The following is a 5420-nucleotide window of genomic DNA, read 5'->3' on the forward strand; positions in this document are numbered from 1 at the left end:
ATAAAAACAGCAGTATTTTAGTATCAGTCATTGAGACATTAAGCCACGAGTGGTGATAGTTCATTTCTTTCCAACAGCACAATGAAAGCAATTCAGGAGAATACGTTTGTTAAACATTGAATTTCTCCCTTTTGTCATCATCTCATTATTTGTTTGCATTGCTCCTTATTAGGCTTAAATGACTCGGGTATCCCTAATTAAAAATTAAATCTCTTCACAATGATCCGGCTTTAAAGGAGACTTGCAAACTAATGACGCAGAACCTTTTCTGTTTGCTGCTGGCCCGACCGTTGCCTAATTTAGTAACAGAAATGGAACTGCTCAGGGCCGGGCAGGCTCGGGATGCCAGCGCCCAGCCAGAAAAAATGGGTTTCTCAAGTAAATGCACGACTGGGGATTGGAGGAAAACACGGATTGCATTACACGGGGTTTGCACTTTACAAATCCCTGACTATTTAAAGGAACTCCACTAACCTACTGCCACCAGAATAAAGTCAGTTTTGTTTAAACACACACCCACCCAATTGATAGCTTTTTTTTCTTCCTTTTCCAGAATTAAAAATGACTTTTTCTATTGCCTTTTTCATTTCCTATTTTTGCAACCTTTTCAAAAACCTCTTTGTTTTTTTGGCTCAATCATCCACGATAATCAGTTGTTCATTTTTATTCTGTGGTTTTAGGGATTCGTAACACCTTTCAAACGGCACGAAAGGGTCGATAATATACGTTTATAACATGTGTCTGTGTGAGAAATTGAAAGAAAGTTCTGACAAGTTCTGACAAGTTCGAGCAGAGAACGGAGAGGCCCGGTTTCACAGCCTGGCTCTGGTGCCAGCGTGACTGGGCGGCCTCTGTACCTGCTGTCTGCCCTGCACTGCGAGTGTCACCCGTGTCCCGTGTCACACGGACACTCCGCTCTGAGGTGGTTTCTTTCTCTCTCTTTTTTTTTGGAGACTCTGTACCTGTAGAGCACGTGCGCTCACCAGACAGACAGAGAGAGACAGAGAGACAGAAAGCGAGAAATCACCCCCCAGGGTGGATGGCCACGCCGCAATCCCTTCTCCTCCATTCTCCTCTCGGGATCTTGGGCACGCACGCACCCACGCCCAGCGTGAGTTTTAAGCCACTGGGTCCGGGACACAAACCGCAGTCGACTACATGGGAGTCCAGAGACATAGCCATTACGCCAGCTGCTGGTCCCAGCATGTTTAATAATGTCTTTGATTGAGCCAATATACAGTGTATTCTAGATGGGAAAATTCATTTTGTATGTGGTATTGATACACAGTGAATGAATGTTCAAACAAAACGGATCCACAGATCAACCAAGGATCATAAGAGACTTTTACAAACAATTATATTCCAACAACTTGGATAACATAGAGGTGCAGCTAGATTCCTGGGCACAAACAGCCTTCTCAGATGCATTACGAAGAAATAGAAGATCCGAAGAGACCAGAAACAAGCAATGAGATTGAATCAGTAATAAAAAGTTTCCCATCAAAGAACAGCCCAGAACTGGATGGTTCCACTGCTGATTGTACCAAACATTTGAAGAACTAATGACAGTTCTAGGGCCCAGCAGGTAGTGTGGTGGTTAAGGTGCTGGACTCTCACATGGCCAACCATGGTTTGAATCCCAGACCTGGTAGCTTGCTTTCTCACTCTCTCTCTCTCTCTCTTTGGTGAGCATGCATGCCCTATAACAAATGAATAATAATAAGTAATTTTAAAAAAAATTCTACTCATACTGTTTCAAAAGATCACAGAAGAGAGCAACTTCCAAACTCATTCTCTGAGGACAAAACCAAACAAAGACACACACACACACACATACACACACACACAGGCCATATCCCTGACAAACATAGATACAGCAATCTTCAACAAAATACCAGCAAACCAAATTCAACAGCCCATAAATAATAGATCACTCACCATGGCAGTGGGATTCACGCCAGGGATGCAAGGATGGTTCAATATTCGCAGATCAATAGACATGATGCAGCAGGTGACAAGATGAAGGACACAAACCACTTCGTTATTTCAATAGATGCACAAAAAGCATTTGACAAAATTCAGCATTTCTTGCTGATGGAAGCTTTCAGCAAATTTGAGAAAGGAATGCACCACAACATAGTACAGCTAGGACAAACCCAAGTGTTTTTATTTTTTAGAGAGAGACTTTTTTCTTTTTTCTTTTTCTTTTTATATGTTGTAAGCACAAACTATAATATTTAAATACAAAATAAAAATGCAAAAGAAGAATAATATGTTAGCTATTACGAAGGATGAAGGCATACCATTAAATTGAATCTAAAAGGCAGCTTTCTGCGTTTGCATCATCGTAATCCAATGATTCTCTACCTATTTTAGATACTGAACAGTTCTCCAGAATCGAATTTTCATTTACTTTTTAAAAAAGAATTATTTATTCATTCATTCATTTATTTTCATTTGGCCAGAGAGAGAGAGTGAGAAAATGAGAAAGTAAGCCACCAGGTCCAGGACTTGAACCATGGTCGACTATGTGGGAGTGTCCAGTGTGTTAGCCACCACGCCACCTGCTGGTCCCTTAAATTCTCATTCACTTTCATGCCCCTCCATGGGAAGTGGTAGGTGAGTATCTGTAGGAGTACAGTTTATTGTCTGCTCCTCCACTCAGAAGTAACCCTGTGTCTGTCCAGCCTACACTCAGAACTTGGTCTTCATGAGCGGCCCGACCACAGAGAAGAACTTTCCAGCGTCTTGGATCTCACAGTTTGACCATATTATCTAAGAGCCTCCAATCAGCTGTTCTCAGTGGGTAGACCATTTTACGGATATGACCCAGCCTGCCGTGGACAGAGACACCAAAGAACCACCTTCAATTCGGGGATCCCACAGTCTGATATGCCTATCTGTGCTTCCAGATGCTCGACATTTACAAAGGGGCAAATGGGAAATACAATTAAACACCACTTCCAATCAAAGTAGACTGAATTGTCAGAGTCAACATCCCACACTCTAATCGCATGGTCCCAAGATACACTGCAGAGTTCTTCAGTATCTGACCACAAAACTGAGGGAGTTGCTTTCTGATGGCCAGAGAGGGTGACTACAGGAGTCCTCATCCATCCCTGCTGCTCTGTTTTCTGTTTCTTTCTTGGTCAAGTTGTAGATTCTTCCATTTCATCTTCTCTGTTGCGTTGGGACCATTGACCAGATCTTCAGCGTGTTATCCCGGGAGCTCCTGCAAATGTAGTTCCTGAGCTCTCAACAGCTGTGGACTTCTACCCGTCAGCGGGACCTCTGCAGCAATGCAGAGCTTTCATGTGGCTCCTCCCTATGTTCCAGTCCCACAAGAAAACCGTCTGATCCACAGAGACACTCAGTAGTAAGAGAGATAAATGATCTTTTTTTCACCCAGGCCACATCTTTTACAACATCTGTATGCCCCACAATTGTCATTATTGACTTCCCTTCCAAGAACCATATTCAAGAAGTCTTATCAGAAGAACCAGCTAGATGGACCAGCAGTTGGCGTGATGGCTATGTCACTGGACTCCCATGTAGTTGACTGTGGTTCAAGTCCAGGACCTGGTGGCTTAAACTCACACTGGGTGTGTGTGTGTGTGTGCCCAAGATCCTGAGAGGAGAATGGAAGAGAAGGGATTGTGGCATGGCCATCCCCCCAGGGGGGTGATTTCTCACTTTCTATCTGTCTCTCTCTGTCTTCCCGGAGAGTGCACGTGCCCTATAGCAAAAACCTCTCCAAAAAAAAAAAAAAAAGAAAGAAAGAAAAGAAATGTATGTACTACTAGCCAGAAAACAGGAGCTCTTGTTTCTTAGGATCTGCTGATATTTTTCCTAGAGAGAGATTTTTTTTTTCTACAAGGTGCATATGCTCACCAGAGAGTCAGAGAGACAAAGTGAGAAGTTACCTCCCCAGGGGAATGGCCACGCCGCAATCCCTTCTCTATTCTTCTCTCAGGATCTTGGGCACACACGCACACGCACCTGGCATGAGTTTGAGGCCGCCGGGTCTGGGACTCAAACCGCGGTCAACTGCTTGGGAGTCCGGCGACGTAACCATGACACCATCCAAACCCAAGTTTTTATCATTGTGATGAGAAATGATACTAAGTATGATTTCAATCTTTGTTTTTCCCTAGGGCTCATGCCCCTGCTGGAGAAAGACAGAGAGAGATAGAGAGAAGGAAAGTGAGAAGTCACTGCCCGGGGGGATTCCATGCTGCAGTCCCTTCTCCTCCATTCTCTTCTCGGGATTTTGGGCACGCACGCACGCACGCACATGCTGGTATGATTTCAATCTTAAATGACCTTTTTTTTGGTGGCCTAATGTATGACGTGTCCTGGAGACTACTCCATATGCATTTCGAGAACGAGATACAATTCACAGCGCTTGGATGGAGTGCTTTGTCCGTGTCAAGTTAGATCCATTAGGGTCTAGAGCGCAGTTGAAATCTGATGTTTATTGATTTTTCTGCCTAGCTTATCTGTCCATTGCTGTAAGGGATATTGCAGCCCCCTGCTATTGTTGTATGACAGTCATTCTTTCCCCCAATTTCTATTCATCTTTGCTTTCTGTGTGTAGATGCTCCAGTGTTGGGTGAAAGTGAATTTTTTTAGCACCTGCCGGCCCCATGTGCATATGAATTTATAATTGTTCTATTCTTTGGCAGAATGGACCCCTTTGCCAATATGTGATGACTTTAATTTTTTTTTTAATTTAGTTATTATTATTATCAGATTTGCTATAGGGCACATGCACTCACCAGAGAGAGACAGAGAGAGAGAGAGGGAAAGTGAGAAAGCAAGCTACCAAAAGATGAGCAGGTGGCATAATGGTTATGTCACCGGACTCCCACATAGTCATCTGCGGTTCAAGTCCCAGACCTGGGAGCTTAAAAATCACACCGGGCACGTGTGTGTACATCCCTAAAATCCCAAGAGGAGAGTGGAATAGAAGGGAAACATTTTTTAAAAGTCATTCCATATTGGTAAAGTGTTCACGTTGAGATTGTTGTTGATTCACATGCAGTGGTCTAAGTTCATGTTCTTTGAACCATATATATTTTTTCTTTTGAACTTCCTCTCATTCATTTTTCTAACTATTGGTTTCGCACAAATCAGCCACTGGTATTTTGTGATTAAAATGAGAGGAGCCGTGTAGAAAGGCTTGACGTTGACTAAAACTCTGTGACACCTCATTTGCTGTCTGACTGTGGCCATGGCCATGGTTAAGGGAAGGTAGCAGGGCGGCTCCAGAACCTGGTGGATACGGCGGCCGGACCCCACCTGGCTGGCCATGCAGTTGAGTCCCACACCCAGTGGCTTCATACACATGCTGGCCATGTGTGCACACATGCCCAGATTCCAAACAGAGAGAGACATGGAAGAGGAGGGCTTGTGTGTGT

At 43.8% G+C, this 5420-nt stretch overlaps 1 protein-coding gene and 1 pseudogene across 1 annotated transcript in view; one reads left to right on the top strand and one right to left on the bottom strand.

The window, feature by feature from the left end:
* Positions 1 to 5420, top strand: part of LRRC28 (leucine rich repeat containing 28) — a gene marked incomplete at its 5' end in the record, with an annotated part of 51683 nt that overhangs the window by 17076 nt on the left and 29187 nt on the right.
* The window catches only part of LOC102476550 (ribosome biogenesis protein WDR12 pseudogene), a 5669-nt pseudogene continuing 2837 nt past the window's right edge, over positions 2589 to 5420 (bottom strand).

Source organism: Tupaia chinensis, unplaced genomic scaffold (assembly GCF_000334495.1).
Source record: "Tupaia chinensis unplaced genomic scaffold, TupChi_1.0 Scaffold000632_1, whole genome shotgun sequence".
Classification (NCBI taxonomy): Eukaryota; Metazoa; Chordata; class Mammalia; order Scandentia; family Tupaiidae; genus Tupaia; species Tupaia belangeri.